This window comes from Manihot esculenta, chromosome 7, assembly GCF_001659605.2.
Source record: "Manihot esculenta cultivar AM560-2 chromosome 7, M.esculenta_v8, whole genome shotgun sequence".
NCBI lineage: Eukaryota > Viridiplantae > Streptophyta > Magnoliopsida > Malpighiales > Euphorbiaceae > Manihot > Manihot esculenta.
In genome coordinates, this window is record NC_035167.2 from 24,950,830 (window position 1) to 24,969,906 (window position 19,077).

The following is a 19,077-nucleotide window of genomic DNA, read 5'->3' on the forward strand; positions in this document are numbered from 1 at the left end:
GGTAGGGAGGAATAGAGATCGGTCTGGCACTGGGCATCAACTCAATCTCGAACTCTATTTCCCTATCCGGTGGTAGTCCTGGAAGCTCTTCAGGAAACACATCTGGGAAGTCTTGAACAACTGGTACTGAGGATGGTTCCCTAACCTGACTGTCTAGCTCTCTCACATAAGCTAGGAACCCCTGACACCCCTTCCTTAACATTCTACGAGCCTGGAGGGCTGATATCAAACCCCTAGGTGTCCCTCTCCTGTCTCCTCTGAAGACACACTCTGATCCATCCTGGTCTCTGACACTGACTACCTTGTCTCTACAGTTCAGGGTAGCCTCATACGTAGATAACCAGTCCATCCCTAGAATGACATCAAAATCTGTCAACTCTAGAACCACCAGGTCAGCTGGAAGGTATCTACCCTCGATGCAAACTGGACTGAACCGACAGACTGACTCTGCCAAAGATGGATCACATTTGGGTCCACTGACCCATAGAGGACACTCTAACTCAGACACCATCAGACCCAACCTCTCTGCAGCTCTAGAAGAAATGAAAGAGTGAGAAGCACCGGGGTCCATTAAAGCATACACCTCTGAACACCCAATGATGAGCTTACCTGACACCACCGTGTTCGACGTGTCTGCCTCCTGCTGAGTTAGGGTGAAAATCCGTGCTGGGGCTGACGGACCTGCACCTCGGGAACCCATCCCTGATGAAGAGGCTGCCCCTCTTCCTCTTCCTCTGCCACTGCTTGGTGGTCGAACTGAAGCTGCGGACTGGACAACACTACCTGTGGTCATCTGCTGGGATGGTGCAACTAAAGTCGCCTGAGGACATTCCCGTGCATAATGTCCCTCCTGCCCACATCTATAGCAGGCTGTGGATCCCAACTGACAAGCTCCTCTATGCTGTTTGCCACACCTCTGACACACTGGAAAATCTGCGCCAGAACTGGAGCCACTACTCATTCCCAGACCCGACTTAAGCCGGTTCCAGAACTTGCCTCTCTTTCCTCTGAATTTCTCCCATCTCTTCTTACTCGCACTTGCCGTACCAGACGCCTGTGCCTTTGCTTGCTTAACTACTCCCTGACTTATGGCACTGGCCTCCATCTTTCTAGCAGCATCCACAATAGAGTGGAAACTTTCCTTCTCCGCATGAAGAATCAAAGAGAAATACCTGGGATGAAGCCTTGTGGCATATCTCTTTGCCTTCTTCTAATCTGTATCATATGCCTGACCGACATATGGCAACAATTCCAGGAACTTATCTGTATATTCATCAACGCTCATCTCCTCCGTCTGTCTCAACTGCTCAAACTCCACAACCTTTCGTTCCCTGGAACTGTCAGGAAAAGCCCATCCAGCAAAGTCGTTGGCGAATTCTTCCCATGTCAGACTCTCAAGTCTCGGGTCCACATAGTTCTTGAACCATTCTCTAGCTTTCTTACACTTTAAAGTGAACCCTGCCATCTCAATGGCTCTACCGTCATCTGCTCCCAACTCACTTGTTATCATTCTGACTGCACTGAGATACTCAAAGGGATCATCTCCTGTATTGAATTTAGGAGTGTAATACCCGGCTAGACTCCGGTATCGGAATTCCTACCGTCCGGTGGAATTTCGGATGTCGGAAGCCTCTAGTAGGGTAGAAACATGTTTTATAAAATGTTTTCATAAATTTTAATGGTTTTAAGTATGATATTGAATGAGTTTTGCATGAAAAAGTCTTTGGAAGAAAACCCAAGTTCGGCCGCCGAACATGCACGCGTTTTGGAGGCACGTTAGGCCCCCGAAAGCATGAGTTAGGGAAGCAAAGGTTCGGCCGCCGAAAGTCAAGTTCGGCCGCCGAACATTTGCATGGATGCGGAGGCACATTCGGCCCCCGAACGTGGTCTGGCCAGCCACTATAAAAGGGTCCCTTAGCCGAAAACGGGCGAGCTTTTTCCCCTATTTTCGGCCAAGGTGAGCTTTCCGCCGTCCCTCACCCATTTTCAATGTTCTTCCTCTAAATCTTTCAATATTTTCACTTGTTTTCACTTGGTTTTGAAGATTTAAGCTTTTGAAACAAGTTTTGGAGCTTTGGGAACTCAGGAGCTCATTTTCGTGGATCTCCAAGTTTAGGTCGTCTCCCTCTCGATCTTCAAGAGGTAAGAGCCGATCTTAAGCTCCTTATGTGTTCTAAATAAGTTTTATGCAAGATCTATGGGTAGAAATGCATGTTAGGGTATATGTTGAGTTATGGATATATATTGATGTTTTGAACAATGTAGCTTGTTTGTGTGTGATTGAAGTGTTGTAGATGGGGTATATGTATGTTTGAGGCCCCTAGGAACTTGTATGCATGCTTTGGTTGAAAAATATGCATGTTTGGAAAGGATTGGAGGCGAGATGTGTTAAGGGAGCCAAGTTTCTGCCCTTTGGCAGAAACCAGGTTCGGCAGCCGAAGGTACTTTCGGCCGCCGAACATGGCTGGGAAGGCAGGCCTTTCGGCTGCCGAAGTTGCCCCCGAAAAGAGACTTTCGTCTCTGTCTGGCACTTTCGGCCGCCGAAGGTGCCGCCGAACCTAGCTGAGTTTCGTCTCTGTCCAGGACTTTCGGCCGCCGAAGGTGCCGCCGAAAGTGCCCTGTTCAGCCATTTCATGCATATTTTCTGTGATATTTTCAGGATGTTTTAGGGGGTTTTTGGGGAGTAGTTTGGAGTTATGTTCTGGTATGTTTGGTCCCTCATTTGAGTCCACCTGTGTAGGTTCGGACCCGAGGAACCGAGGACCCCAGCAGTGAGTTCAGCTGCGGTGTTGTCAGAGTCAGCCAGAGGTGAGTGGAACTAAACTGAATCTTTTAAATTAAATGTTTTATCATGTTTCATGCATCATGATTATGCAATAGGATGATTGCATTAGTTTTCACGAATATGCCGCATTGCATAAATTATTGTTGATGTGGGTGATTGTTGGATGACCCAATTAGTCCAAGACAGGAAGACCAGGACCCCATGCTACGGCCTGGCACAGAGTAAGAAAGACCAGGCCCCAGTCTACAGGCCTGGCACAGAGTAATGCACGGTTATGGGACTCGAAGACCAGGAGCCCAGAGGAGGCCCTAGAAAATGGTAAGTAATGTATGTTATGACAGGAAGACCAGGCCCCATTCTACAGGCCTGGCACAGAGTTAACTTGGACTATTTGGTGACAAGTTCACCCAACCCTTATGTGAATTGTCTGTGTTATGATGCATTCCATTTGAGCATAGTGTTAAATGTGTTTTACTAGCTCTACTCACTGGGCTTTTAGCTCACCCCTCTCCCTTTACCCCCAGGCTTGCAGGTACAGTATAGAGCGGGAGTCCGGATAGAGTAAAGAAGTCATGTTATGTAATAGCTAGTAATGGACATGATCAAAATTGTAATGTAAAAGTACAGTATAGTTATGTAATGAGTATTATGGATGTTAGTATGTGCTTGACCATAGATTGTTGTATCCCTTTTATACATGATCTTAGAGATTCATATGATGTTTATGTAAACCAACTCAACACAGGTTATGTTACCCCCTTGAGGGCACAGATGAGATCCCACAGAGGGATCAATGTTATATTCATGTTTATGTACAGGTTGAGTTTGGTTGATGAGTATGCAAAGGAAAGTTTTAATTTTTATGCTTATTGTTGATCATGTATGGGATTATTCAGGTTCACAGGTTATATGTCAGGCTTGCTACGGGTCCCGGCGGCCTTAAGTCGACCCGGATCCTAGCGCCGGTAGCGGTCTGATTTTCGGGTCGTTACAGAATGGTATCAGAGCCAGGTTCATATGGTCGGACCTAGAGTGTCGGGCTCATAGAGGTCATAGAAGGTCAAGCACAATAGGAAAAGATCATGTCCACTAGGATAGGATATGGAGTCCTGTCTTGCATGATGATGTGAAATGCCATGATAATATGCATGTGCATTAATGATATGCTATGATATGTGATGCGGGTTCATGTGTGCTCACATGAACCATATGATGCTAATGTTTGTGCTATGTGTACTGTTTTTCAGAAAACAGGATGAGAGGAACTCGTCGATCAGCAAGATTGACAGGAGTACCACCTGAGGATGAGGGCATGAGCGCCCGTCCTCCAGCATTGCCTAGGGCAATGTCTAGCAGGTCCAACAGGGACAGAGTAGCAAGAGACCCTAGAAGGTCTTTGGATCTGGGTAGAAGCAGATCAGTAAGAGGAACAGTGCAAGGAGGAGCGTCTGAGGATATGGAAGTAGATCAGAGGAGGGATGGCAGTCTCGGTGTGAGCATGCCGGAAGAAGGCATGGGAGAATCAGAAGGAGGCGCTCAGGCCTCGAGTTACGTACATCCACCTCACTACCCACCCTATTCACACCACCCAGGGTATTCGATGGGAGGTACATCGGATTACCCTAGTTTCACCCCTTATCCCACACAGATGCCATACCCACCATACTACCCACCGTACTCTCAGTACCCAATGTATCCACCTCCACCCTATTATCCAAATCCAGCAAATCCTACCTCAGAAAATGTTGCACCATCTCCACCACCTGCAGAACCAGCAGCCCCAGTTGTTCAGCCACCTAGACCTAGCTCAGCCAGTGGGAGCAAGGTCAAGATGACCGACTATATGAAGCTGGGTGCTCCCCAGTTTGAGACCGGTGATGATCCGTTCGTGTACTTGGAGCGGGTCAAGGCAATTACAGATGAGATAGGGGCGGGTGACAGTAGAGCCATTCAAATGGCTGGGTTCACGCTCAAGTGCAAGAAGGCACGGGAGTGGTTCAAGAATTATGTGAACCCGAGAGTGGACAGCATGACTTGGGAAGAGTTTGCAAACGAGTTTGCAGGATGGGCTTTTCCTGATAGTTCAAGGGAATTGAAGATGATAGAATTCGAGCAGTTGAGGCAGACTGATGACATGAGTGTAGATGAATATACTGATAGGTTTATGGAGTTGCTGCCATTTGCTGGGCAAGACCTTAGCACAGATCAAAAGAAGTCGAGGAGGTATATCATGAAGCTCCATCCCAGGTATTCCTCCTTGGTACAGTCAGCAGATAGAGAGAGTTTTCACGCCATAGTAGACATGGCTAGGAGAATGGAGGCTAGTGCCATCGTACAGGGGACAGTTAAGCAGACAGTGACACAAGCTTCTGGTTCTAAAACTCCGGGAGGGGGAAGGGTAGATCCCTCTACCTTGAATGCAGCAGCTTCAGGCAGTAAGAGATGGGGTAAACCCAAGGGTAAAAAGAACAAGTTCTGGAACAAGGTCAAATCTAGTCTGGGATTTGGGAGTGGCTCAAGCTCTGGTGCGGATAATGCTTTATGTGCGAGGTGTGGAAGGCCACACAGGGGAGTATGTCGGTTTGGGACAAACACTTGCTTCAGATGTGGTCAGGAGGGGCATATAGCTCGAGATTGTCCAAGAGCGGCCCCGATGGCTCAGTCCCAGCAGACAGCTTCAGGCAGTGTAGCGCAGCCAGCAGCTCCAGCCATGACTCAGGCCAGTGGCAGAGGCAGAGGGAGAGGAGCAGCCTCTTCTTCAGCGGGTTTCAGAGGTGAAGGTCCATCAGCCCCAGCGCGGATCTTCACAATGACACAGTAGGAGGCAGACGCATCCAACACCGTGGTGGCAGGTAATCTCGTCATTGGATGTTCGGATGTTTATGCATTGATGGACCCTGGTGCATCTCATTCATTTATTGCTCCGAGAGCCGTCCAGAGGTTGGGGTTGATGATCTCTGGGTTAGAGTGTCCTCTCTGGGTCAGTGGACCCAAGTGTGATCCATCAGTGGCAGAGTCAGTCTGTCAGTGTAGTCCAGTTTTTGTTGAGGGGAGATGCATGTCCGCCGACCTTGTGGTTCTAGATTTGACAGACTTTGACGTCATTCTAGGGATGGACTGGTTATCTACCCGTGGTGCTACCTTGGACTGCAGGGACAAGGTAGTCAGGTTCAGAGGTCAGGATGGATCAGAGGTTGTCTTCAGAGGAGACAGGAGGGGTACACCTAGAGGTATGATCTCGGCTCTTCAGGCTCGTAGGTTGCTTAGGAAGGGATGTCAGGGGTATTTGGCTCATGTGAGAGAGCTAAATAGTCAGGTTAGAGAGCCCGCCTCGGTGCCAGTGGTTAGAGAGTTCTTAGATGTGTTCCCAGACGAGCTGCCAGGTTTACCACCTGCTAGGGAGATAGAGTTCGAGATAGAACTGATGCCTGGAACCCGACCGATCTCTATCCCTCCCTACAGGATGGCGCCAGCAGAATTAAAAGAGTTGAAGGAGCAGTTGCAGGAGCTAGTAGACAAGGGCTTCATCCGACCGAGTACCTCACCCTGGGGTGCTCCAGTTTTGTTTGTGAAAAAGAAGGATGGATCCCTTAGACTTTGTATCGACTACAGACAGTTGAACAAAGTCACTACTAAGAACAAGTACCCATTGCCAAGGATCGACGATCTATTCGACCAGCTAGCAGGAGCGGGTTGTTTCTCCAAAATAGATCTGAGGTCCGGGTATCATCAGTTGAGGATCAGGGAAGAGGATGTGCCAAAGACGGCTTTCAGGACCAGATATGGGCATTTTGAGTTCCTTGTGATGCCGTTCGGGTTAACTAACGCCCCTGCAGCATTCATGGACCTCATGAACAGAGTGTTTAGCCAGTACCTGGATCACTTCGTTATTGTCTTCATAGATGATATCTTAGTGTATTCCAGTAATGCAGAGGAGCATGCCCATCATCTGCGGTTGGTTTTACAGACCTTGAGGGAACATGGCTTGTATGCCAAGTTCTCCAAATGTGAGTTCTGGCTGAGGAGTATTTCATTCTTGGGGCATGTAGTGTCAGAGAATGGTATAGAGGTAGACCCCAAGAAGACAGAAACTGTGGCTAACTGGCCTAGACCCACTTCAGTGACAGAGATCAGGAGTTTCTTGGGTTTGGCAGGTTACTACAGGAGGTTCGTTCAGGACTTCTCAAAGATAGCAGCTCCTCTAACCAGACTAACCAGGAAGAATCAGAAGTTTCTGTGGACCGACCAGTGCGAGGAGAGTTTTGAAGAGCTCAAGAAAAGGTTAACTTCAGCACCAGTTTTAGCTCTGCCATCTAGTGGAGAGGACTTTACAGTCTTTTGTGATGCGTCCCGTGTGGGACTGGGTTGTGTGCTTATGCAGAACGAACGGGTGATTGCTTATGCTTCTAGGCAGCTAAAGAAGCATGAGTTGAATTACCCCACACATGACCTTGAGATGGCAGCAGTAATCTTTGCACTCAAGATGTGGAGGCATTACCTCTATGGGGTAAAATGTGAGATCTTCACCGATCATAAAAGCCTGCAGTACATCCTGAGTCAAAGAGACTTGAATTTGAGACAGAGGAGATGGGTAGAGCTGCTGAGTGACTATGATTGCAAGATTCAGTATCATCCGGGTAAGGCGAATGTTGTGGCAGACGCCCTAAGCCGGAAGTCACTAGGCAGTCTATCCCACATCACGGCAGAAAGGAGACCGGTGGTGAAGGAGTTTTACAAGCTCATTGAGGAAGGTCTACAGTTGGAGTTGTCTGGTACAGGTGCCTTGGTTGCTCAGATGAAAGTGACACCCGTGTTTCTGGAGCAGGTGGCTCAGAAACAGCATGAGGACCCAGAGTTAGTGAAGATTGCCAGGACTGTTCAGTCAGGCAAGGACAGTGAGTTCAGATTCGACAATAAGGGGATCCTCCGCTATGGGAGTCGATTGTGTGTACCAGATGACATAGGGCTAAAAGGAGACATTATGAGAGAGGCTCATAATGCAAGATACAGCATTCACCCCGGAGCCACCAAGATGTATCAAGATCTGAAGAAAGTTTACTGGTGGCCAGCTATGAAGAAAGAAGTGGCACAGTTTGTGTCAGCCTGCGAAGTATGTCAGAGGGTGAAGCTGGAACATCAGAAGCCGGCTGGAATGCTTAACCCGCTACCTATTCCAGAGTGGAAATGGGAGAATATAGCTATGGACTTCGTAGTGGGGTTACCGGCGACGTCCAACAGATTGGACTCCATATGGGTGATTGTGGACAGACTCACCAAATCTGCTCACTTCATCCCTGTCAGGAGTGGCTATTCTGTGGACAAGTTGGCGCAGGTGTACGTTGATGAGATAGTCAGACTGCATGGGGTTCCTGTTTCTATTGTGTCAGATAGAGGACCCCAGTTCACCTCCAGGTTTTGGCGGAGTCTGCAGAATGCCATGGGTACTAGGTTGGATTTCAGTACTGCCTTCCACCCCCAGACTGATGGACAGTCAGAAAGGACCATCCAGACTATCGAGGATATGCTCAGAATGTGTGTGCTGGACTTTGGCGGTTCTTGGCGGCAGCATCTACCTTTGGTGGAGTTTGCCTACAATAACAGCCATCATGCTAGCATCGGGATGGCTCCATATGAAGCTTTATATGGAAGGAAGTGCAGATCACCTGTTTGCTGGGAAGAGGTAGGAGAGAGGTCCCTAGCAGGACCCGAGCTAGTAGAGATCACCAGCAGGGTGGTGCCCATGATCAGAGAAAGAATCAAGACAGCTGCAAGCAGACAGAAGAGTTATGCAGACATCCGCAGAAGACTAGTAGAATTTCAGGAGGGGGATCTGGTATTGCTCAAGGTGTCTCCAATGAAAGGAGTGGTTCGGTTCGGGAAGAAGGGTAAGCTGGCTCCGCGGTACATCGGACCCTTTGAAGTCTTGCAAAAGATTGGGAATGTATCGTACAAGCTAGATTTGCCTGCTTCAATGGGGAGAATCCATCCGGTTTTCCACGTTTCTATGTTGAGAAAGTTCGTGTCAGATCCGGGCAAGGTTCTTAGTGAGCCTGATGTGGAGATCCAAGAGGATCTCACCTATGTTGAGCAGCCAGTACGGATCATAGACACCCAGATCAGAAAGCTAAGGAACAAGGAAATCCCGATGGTGAAAGTCCTTTGGAACCACCACAATATTGAGGAGTGTACCTGGGAGACACGGGAGTCCATGCTCCGGCAATATCCTCATCTCTTTTAAGGTTAGCCTCTATGTGTTGTATGTATGTTATGTTGTTTGGTATGCATGTACTAGTTGAGGAACATTCGGGGACGAATGTTCTTAAGGGGGGGAGAATGTAATACCCGGCTAGACTCCGGTATCGGAATTCCTACCGTCCGGTGGAATTTCGGATGTCGGAAGCCTCTAGTAGGGTAGAAACATGTTTTATAAAATGTTTTCATAAATTTTAATGGTTTTAAGTATGATATTGAATGAGTTTTGCATGAAAAAGTCTTTGGAAGAAAACCCAAGTTCGGCCGCCGAACATGCACGCGTTTTGGAGGCACGTTAGGCCCCCGAAAGCATGAGTTAGGGAAGCAAAGGTTCGGCCGCCGAAAGTCAAGTTCGGCCGCCGAACATTTGCATGGATGCGGAGGCACATTCGGCCCCCGAACGTGGTCTGGCCAGCCACTATAAAAGGGTCCCTTAGCCGAAAACGGGCGAGCTTTTTCCCCTATTTTCGGCCAAGGTGAGCTTTCCGCCGTCCCTCACCCATTTTCAATGTTCTTCCTCTAAATCTTTCAATATTTTCACTTGTTTTCACTTGGTTTTGAAGATTTAAGCTTTTGAAACAAGTTTTGGAGCTTTGGGAACTCAGGAGCTCATTTTCGTGGATCTCCAAGTTTAGGTCGTCTCCCTCTCGATCTTCAAGAGGTAAGAGCCGATCTTAAGCTCCTTATGTGTTCTAAATAAGTTTTATGCAAGATCTATGGGTAGAAATGCATGTTAGGGTATATGTTGAGTTATGGATATATATTGATGTTTTGAACAATGTAGCTTGTTTGTGTGTGATTGAAGTGTTGTAGATGGGGTATATGTATGTTTGAGGCCCCTAGGAACTTGTATGCATGCTTTGGTTGAAAAATATGCATGTTTGGAAAGGATTGGAGGCGAGATGTGTTAAGGGAGCCAAGTTTCTGCCCTTTGGCAGAAACCAGGTTCGGCAGCCGAAGGTACTTTCGGCCGCCGAACATGGCTGGGAAGGCAGGCCTTTCGGCTGCCGAAGTTGCCCCCGAAAAGAGACTTTCGTCTCTGTCTGGCACTTTCGGCCGCCGAAGGTGCCGCCGAACCTAGCTGAGTTTCGTCTCTGTCCAGGACTTTCGGCCGCCGAAGGTGCCGCCGAAAGTGCCCTGTTCAGCCATTTCATGCATATTTTCTGTGATATTTTCAGGATGTTTTAGGGGGTTTTTGGGGAGTAGTTTGGAGTTATGTTCTGGTATGTTTGGTCCCTCATTTGAGTCCACCTGTGTAGGTTCGGACCCGAGGAACCGAGGACCCCAGCAGTGAGTTCAGCTGCGGTGTTGTCAGAGTCAGCCAGAGGTGAGTGGAACTAAACTGAATCTTTTAAATTAAATGTTTTATCATGTTTCATGCATCATGATTATGCAATAGGATGATTGCATTAGTTTTCACGAATATGCCGCATTGCATAAATTGTTGTTGATGTGGGTGATTGTTGGATGACCCAATTAGTCCAAGACAGGAAGACCAGGACCCCATGCTACGGCCTGGCACAGAGTAAGAAAGACCAGGCCCCAGTCTACAGGCCTGGCACAGAGTAATGCACGGTTATGGGACTCGAAGACCAGGAGCCCAGAGGAGGCCCTGGAAAATGGTAAGTAATGTATGTTATGACAGGAAGACCAGGCCCCATTCTACAGGCCTGGCACAGAGTTAACTTGGACTATTTGGTGACAAGTTCACCCAACCCTTATGTGAATTGTCTGTGTTATGATGCATTCCATTTGAGCATAGTGTTAAATGTGTTTTACTAGCTCTACTCACTGGGCTTTTAGCTCACCCCTCTCCCTTTACCCCCAGGCTTGCAGGTACAGTATAGAGCGGGAGTCCGGATAGAGTAAAGAAGTCATGTTATGTAATAGCTAGTAATGGACATGATCAAAATTGTAATGTAAAAGTACAGTATAGTTATGTAATGAGTATTATGGATGTTAGTATGTGCTTGACCATAGATTGTTGTATCCCTTTTATACATGATCTTAGAGATTCATATGATGTTTATGTAAACCAACTCAACACAGGTTATGTTACCCCCTTGAGGGCACAGATGAGATCCCACAGAGGGATCAATGTTATATTCATGTTTATGTACAGGTTGAGTTTGGTTGATGAGTATGCAAAGGAAAGTTTTAATTTTTATGCTTATTGTTGATCATGTATGGGATTATTCAGGTTCACAGGTTATATGTCAGGCTTGCTACGGGTCCCGGCGGCCTTAAGTCGACCCGGATCCTAGCGCCGGTAGCGGTCCGATTTTCGGGTCGTTACAAGGAGCATCCAACTTTAAGTACTCGGTCATCTTCACCTTACTTCCCCCTGAAGAACTGGGTTGCTGTGCTTCTACAATAGGGGCTACTGGTTCAGGTGGTGGTGGTGGTGGAGGAACTGGTTCCCTCACTGCAGGCTGTACTGGACTTGGATGACCAGGTGGGGGTGGATACATGTGATATGGTGGATAGAAGGAAGGATAGGGCATATATGGCATGTAGGGTGGATATGGGGCAAAGCTGGAGTAATCCGACGTGCCTCCCATCGGATACTCTGGGCCCTGAGGAAAGGGTGGATAGCCAAACCCCGAGGCCTGTGCACCTCCTTGGGACTCCCCCATACCTTCTTCTGACCTTCCTACACCCATGCTTACATCTCTACTCTGCTCCTCTTCCATCACACCTCTTTCTTCTCCTGACCTTCCCCCTCTGCTTACTCCTCTCCTGCTCTCGTCAGAAGACCTTCGAGGGTCTCGTGACGTTCCTTCCCTGCTTGACCTGTGAGATCTTGCCCGTGGCAAGGCAGGTGGACGAGCAGCTGTACCCTCACTGACAGGTGGGACTCCAGTCAATCTCGTGGATCGATGAGTTCCTCGCATCTTCCCTTGCTGGAAAAACAACAATTCACATAACACATAAGCAACACATAAAAAAAAAACAAAAAAAACGCACATGCATAAATCATGGCATTGCACATCAGCATCTAGACAGGCCTAACATCCTCTCCTTGTGGACATGTTTTCCTATGATGCTTGACCTGCTACCCTCTCTATGAGCCCAATTCTCTCTCTATAGGTCCGACCATGTGAACCTAGGGCTCTGATACCAATCTGTAACAGCCCGGAAACCGAACTGCCACCGGCACTAGGATCCAGATCGACTTAAGGTCGCCGGGACCCGTAGTAAGCCTGCTATCCTGTCTGTATATCTGTGAAATCCCATACATGATCATACATTTTCTGAAAAACATAAAACTTTTCTTCATTCCAAGACTTAACCTGTGCATGCACTCTCTCTGTTCTCTACCAATCCCTACTAGAGCTCCTCATGGCTCTAGGCGGATCAAACTCATAATGTTAAGCCTGGTTTTGCTCATAAACATACAACAATAAAGAAACATACATAAACTGATCATGTGACTCCACAAAGGGATTACAACTCTATACACTGTACATATACACTATCTCTTTACATTTACATGTCCACACTAGCTATTACAATACTCTGTACTCTTCCTGTACCCTGCTGAGTTTTCTCTGACCTCTGAACCTGCACAACTAGAGTTAGGGGAGAGGGATGAGCTACTATAGCCCAGTGAGTAGAATAGTAATAAAATCACAGGTGCTAAAACATGCTCTCATGGAATGCAACACATAATCACATCACCTCGGCCGGACGGATCAAAACTCCCTCTATCTCATCTGGGGTACCGGAGTACCATGTGCCTGGTCCCCGTAGGGCTGTTCCAGGTCTTTGTGCCTGGTCCCCGTAGGGCTGTTCCAGGTCTTTCCTCTGAGGGCTAATGAATCCTCACGAAGTCTGTGCCGTCTCACATAAGCAATGTACAAGGAGCCATGCCAAGTACAAGGATACATGCAATGCGTCATATTCGTGTACTCTAATGCACTCACCCTATTGCATAGTCATGATGCATGAAGCATGAGAAAATATTCAGTTTTCATATTAAAACATTAAGTTAAGTTCCACTCACCTTTAGTTATCTCTGAACTGACTCTGCAGGTTCTAACACTGGACTCACTGCTGACTTCCCTGATTCCTCTGGTCCGTACCTACACAGGTGGACTCAAATGAGGGACCAAACTTACTCAAGAACATCTCTAAGAAACTCCCCAAAACCCCTCTAAACAATCCTAAAACCATCACATAAAACAGGCAAAAGAAGGCTGGACAGGGCACTTTCGGCGGCAGGTTCGGCGGCCGAAACCCCACTCCAGAGACGAAACTCATGCATGTTCGGCGGCACCTTCGGCGGCCGAAGGTCTCGTCCAGAGACGAAACTCACACACTTTCGGCGGCCGAACTCCCTCTTTCGGCGGCCGAAAGTCTCTTCCTAAACCGAAAGCCTAGCTTTCGGGGGCAAGTTTTGGCAGCCGAAACTGCCTCCACAAGGGGTTCGGCGGCCGAACCTTCCTTCGGCGGCCGAACCTTCCTTCGGCGGCCGAACCTGGTTTTGCCCGAAGGGCAGAACCCTGCTCTGTTTCATGCAAACTTCGCCCAAAAACCTACAAACATGCAAAGCAACTACTCCCAACTAGCATATACATATATATATGCACAAAGGGGTCTAAACCTACCCTAAAACCCCAAACAAACAGAGCACCTATCACTTAAACATGCTTAAACACCACAACTCATCAAAACCCTCACCTAAACCTAAACATGCATACTACCCATCCAAACTTCATAAAACCTTTCAAAATCATCAAAGAAGCTCAGGATCTTCACTTACCTCTTACACAACTTGAGGATGAAGGATCCTAACGTGGAGATATGAAGAAAAGCTCTTCCAAAGCTCCAAGCTTCAAAACTTGGTTCTTTTGCTCAAAACCTTCAAAAGTCACCAAAACTCTTAAAACTCTTGAAAGATTTGATGAAAATCATGGAAAACATGAAAGTCAACGTGGGAGAGGCTGGAACTCACCTCTGGCTGCAAGTGGAGGAGAAAATACCCTCCTCTCACCGACCTTTGGCCCTTTTATAGGTGGCTGGCCAGACCACCTTCGGCAGCCGAACGTGAAGCCGCAACCATGCAATGTTCGGCGGCCGAAAGTGACCTTCGGCGGCCGAACCTTTGCATTTCTCCCTTATTGCTTTTCTTTCAAAACTCAATGCTTTTAACACTTCACAACATAAAAACAAGTTAAAAACATACCTTAAAAAACATATGTTACCCTTCTCGAGGGTTCCGACACCCGAGATTCCACCGGACTACAGGAATGCCGATGCCAGACTCGAGCCGGGTATTACAGGTATGTTATTTTTTAACACTAAAGCTTTAAGCTATCATTAGATTCTCTTTCTTAGGATATTGACTTAAGCGTCAGAGTGGCTGCTGTGAGCACTCACCACCACCTCACATTTTCTCCCTTATAGGTTCTGGCCAATCGCAACACAACTCCGTTCTGCCCACGTCATCAGTTTATTTTCAGCAGCATCAATAACTAACTCAATCTAATTTAGAAAAATATAAATAATGTATGAAAATTGGAAAGAAATTCCTGAAGAATATTAGAAAAATATTTAGTCATAATTGCATCCAAAGAGAATAGAAAGTCTATACAGATTCGACTGATCACATAGTTTTATATATAAAATTTGTGCTGCCCTTAGATTTCATATTAAAATTGATGTGAGAGATGTTCAACACACTCAAATCAACTCAAGAATATGCAAAAGAAATTTTTATGCCATAAATTTATTCATTTTAGTAAATTACCTTGAGAAAAAAAAAGAAAAAGAAAAAGAACAAGAATTAGAAGAGGGTAGTCGGCAACTTGGAGAAGAAGTAGACTTCTTTAATTTTCTTTGAGAAAAATTGAGAGAACTTAGAGAAAAAATAGGGGAGAGACCGGCTGTCTAGGCCTAAATGAGTGAATTAAAATTGCTAGCCGGAGTTTTTTGAAGAGAAAAAAAAAAGGCTTGAATAATATTTAAAAAAAAAATCTTTTTATTATTTATTTATTTTTTTCTAAGGGACTATGGTTGATTTTTTTTTTTAAATTCAATTATTCAATTGGCTGATTTTCTTTTTTAATTTATTCAATTATTTAATTTTATGCTATCTTGAATAAATTATTTTTATTTAATATTTTGTATATGTTATTTTTTCATAGCACAAAACATCTTTCTGTAGGTTTAGAAATAAATATTAAGTTTACCGAACCATGATATGATTCTTATCATTAGGTCCTTATTACTTTAGATGTGCATGTACATTTAATACAAAATTAAGGGTCTACAGTTTGTCTCCACTTTAGCAAAAATCGAATGGTATCTATGGTTTGTCAAAATATCATAATTCAGCATGATATTTGAGCTCGCCTTCTATATGACTCTACTCGGCACCTGAGCTAAACTAGGATTTATGCAACTAATTATGTTTTCGAGGTTGGTGCCTGGGTTCTCCTAAGCTTTCTATGTATTTTTTATTTTGGTAGAATCAAAACTCTCGTGTAATTTGAAAAAACTAGACTACCTATCTTGAGTCTAGTGTAGAGGTTCTAAGGCGTACTTGATACTTTAGAAATCTAGAGAAATGTAATATAACTGTAGTTTTGAATATTCACACCTAGGTTCGCCTTTCCTATATATATCCTGTGAAGAGGAATTAAACTCTCATATAGTTCGATAACTAACTAGACTATCTATTTTGAGCCTAGATGCTACCCATACATATTGTCTATGCCTTATTGGAGTGGTTAAAGTCCTATAGCGATGCATGCATTCTACATTTTAGACATCTATAGGTGATATGTTGATGTATGTATTCTATGCCTTATATAATATATCTTGTGCTTCAAGTCGTGCCTATGGTCTTTCTACAAAACATGATTATAATTCTAAAATTTTGGTTTCTGAAAACACAAATAATATACTGAAATTCATATAAAATAATAAGGAGCCACACACACCTACGCATGCACCCGATATATATTATATACATATACGAGTTGACCCTTACTATACCTCTCTTAATCTAACAGATCCAACGTGATTAACTCAAACTGATTTTTCTTATATCAAATGTGAGGGATAAGGAGTTCAAGTCAGGCTAATCCACCACAAATTTCTATATCCATAAGGATCGGGCTCTAAGCGAGCTTAACTTAAGCCGATTTGCAAGTCCAATTCGTATTCACCACATACCATGTATACACTTATGCACTCTGCTCTAAATTATCTCCAAGGAAATAACTACAAATAATAGCAATAAATAAATATACAACAATTAAAATTTTCCTGATATACAACAAAATTATATATATAAATCATGATGCATGTGCATACCAATCATATATAAATAATATTGAAATTGTAAAGATATTCAATATCCAACTCACAAATTTGTCTACTCGTCCAATTGGAAGAAAAAAGATAATTTATAATACTACATATGAAAACATACAATATTCTATAAAACCCAAATTATCAATAGAATAATTAAATTATAAAAGCAATAATAATAATACTATGATTTTGCCGAAATTTTGACATAGTTTCCTCCGTACCTAGAACATAATCTTCAACACAAAAATACAATTTATATATCTAATAAGTTCAATGGTCTTAGGTTCACAATACAAATATATATTGTCTATCAAGAGTCTATTAGAACCACACCACTATTATAAAATTTCAATTTTAACTTAAATACCTAAACTTCTCTGCTGTCTCAAAAATATCAAATTCATCCTAAAAATTTTATAAATATTTCTATAATCCTTTATTATAATATCTTACTATCATAATTAATTTTACTCCATAATTGTCGAAATATGTAATTATACATGTAGCTAAAAATATTATAGTAAAATAAAGATTTGAAGTTCAGCTTATCAATATCAATTCTAACACTTAATACGCGTTTAGAATATCTGAAAATGGTGGAAATTATTATAATATTGAATCCTTTTGGAGGTTAGTTTTGGAACTAGCCCTTCTAAATTAAAATTGCAGCCCTAAGCATTTGTGAAATTTCTTCGAAAGGAAAATACTTACACAAATCCTATAACACCACTAATAAGCATGTATTTTATTTTATTGAAAACACGATTCTAAAGGCTAAAAAATTCATTATCATGCTTATAGTTCTTTGAAATTTATAGTTTATCTTGGATCATCTGGACAATTTACGGTTTATCTTAGATCTGAACGTAAAAGTGGTAGGCCCAAAAACTTTAGAAACTTGGTACGCACAGATCGAAATGTCAAATAGCCCAAGGTTGGTCTTGAATTGAAGGTTTGACCGAGGGGAATTCATAGTGACTAACCTTGCTGGCTAAGGTGGTTAGAGTTGCTAGAAAACGATGAAAAACTCCATATTCCTGTTTCGTCATTCTCTCCAGAAATGCATCATTTTCAACCGAATAAATGACTGATCGACGATGGTGAAGGTTGCTGGAGATTATCGATGGAAAAGTGGCCGGGTGCTGGCCAGATTTTGATAGTTGGGTTGGACGAAGAGAGAGATTGAAAGGAAGGAAAGAGAAAGAGAAAGAGAGAAAGAGAAAGAGAGAAAGAGAAAGAGAGAGAGAGAGACGTGAGGGAGAGGGGAGGGAAGGGTCTGCCACTTTATTTATTTATTTATTTTTTTACTTTAAAACTAAAATTTCAAAATAATCCTTCATATTAATCAACTAAATAATAAAAAGTTAATAATTAACAGTAACTTATATATTTTTTTTAAAATAAAAATTAAGGATCAAAAGAATAAAATCATAAAAATCGAAAGAATAAAATCTTAAATTTGTCAGATTTATTCAGATATATTTAATATTAAACTACACATTTGAGTGCTAATATATTAAAATTATATAATCAATGGAATCAAAATAAAATTATATTATAAAAGTAATTTAATTTAATAAATTATTAAATTCAATGTAGAAATTTAATTTTATCATATTTAAATTTTCAATTATCATAATATTAATAAAAATAATATTTTAATTAAAAAAATTCAGATTGTTACATAATCATTTCTCCAACATTTCTTTCCTCCCCGTTCGTTTTGATTTTTTGGTTCAATTCATTGTCGCATCGTGTCGTCGCCCTCGCCTGAGAAGAAGCAACTGGTTTGTTGCCGTTGCACAATGTCGTTGCTCTTTGCTAGTTTATTAGTGGTTCACATTGTGTCATCACTCTTAGCGATTCCATCATTATTGGTTTGCATCATGTCGTCGTCCTCAATCTGGCTTGAAATAACCCTAATGCTAATGTTTGCAAAGTAAAACATAAAGTGGTTAAGTCTATTTGTCGACAACTGCCTGATCACAGTTGGTTTTAGTTAAATTCTGATGGGGCTTTGAAGCGTAATCCTGGAAGAGGAGGTGGTAGGGGAGTGTTATGTGATTTTTGTGGTGTTTGGTTAGTGGGCTTCAGTCTTCTCTTGGGCAGTTGTTTGTCGATGCATGCAAAACTTTAAGCAGTGTTATACAGGGTCAAATTTTCAAGTCTGGTATTGATCTGTTGGCTGTGAATAATGCTGAAAATGTGAGGCACAATAACGTTTTGATGCAACGTCATTCTTTCCACTGACATCCCTAGCGAGTTGGTGTTTTGACATGTTTACGGGGAAGCTAATCAAGTTGCTAATAATAGGCTAGCAAACATTCTTTCCGCTGAGCCACTGGAGTATCCAGATTGAGGTTCAATTCTGAAAGAAGGGTCAGGTACGTGACGCATCAGAACCCATAATATAAATTAATTTATTAATACACCATTCAATTCGCGGTTGAAACGTATCTGATTGGCCAGAAATTCGGACTCATTAAAGAAAAATTCAGTTCATTCGACATGATGAAAAGTAGGAGAGTAAGTCTAATTATGCTGCGACCCTATCAATATGAGTATCAAAAAGAAATTAAATGGCAGTCTGACGATAGTGGACAGATAAATGTGACAGCGACAGGTGATTTTGTAGCAAAGTAACAGTTATCATCACTAGAGAATAAAGAAAAATGAATAAAAGAGAAGAGCGCTCATACAAAAATTCTATTTTTTTT

General features: G+C 43.5%; 1 protein-coding gene across 3 annotated transcripts in view; it reads right to left on the reverse strand.

The window, feature by feature from the left end:
• LOC122724096 overlaps nt 1–17,617 on the reverse strand; it is a 30,704-nt gene extending 13,087 nt beyond the window's left edge. For 2 of the 3 annotated variants that reach the window (XM_043958648.1, XM_043958647.1), the window contains exon 1: nt 17,344–17,617. The gene's annotated coding sequence lies outside the window, so the exon portion shown is untranslated. Of the gene's footprint in view, nt 1–13,060; nt 13,123–17,343 lie in introns of those variants that run through there. The other variant, XR_006351370.1, reaches the window with a different exon arrangement.
• Between the last annotated feature and the right edge of the window lie 1,460 nt (nt 17,618–19,077).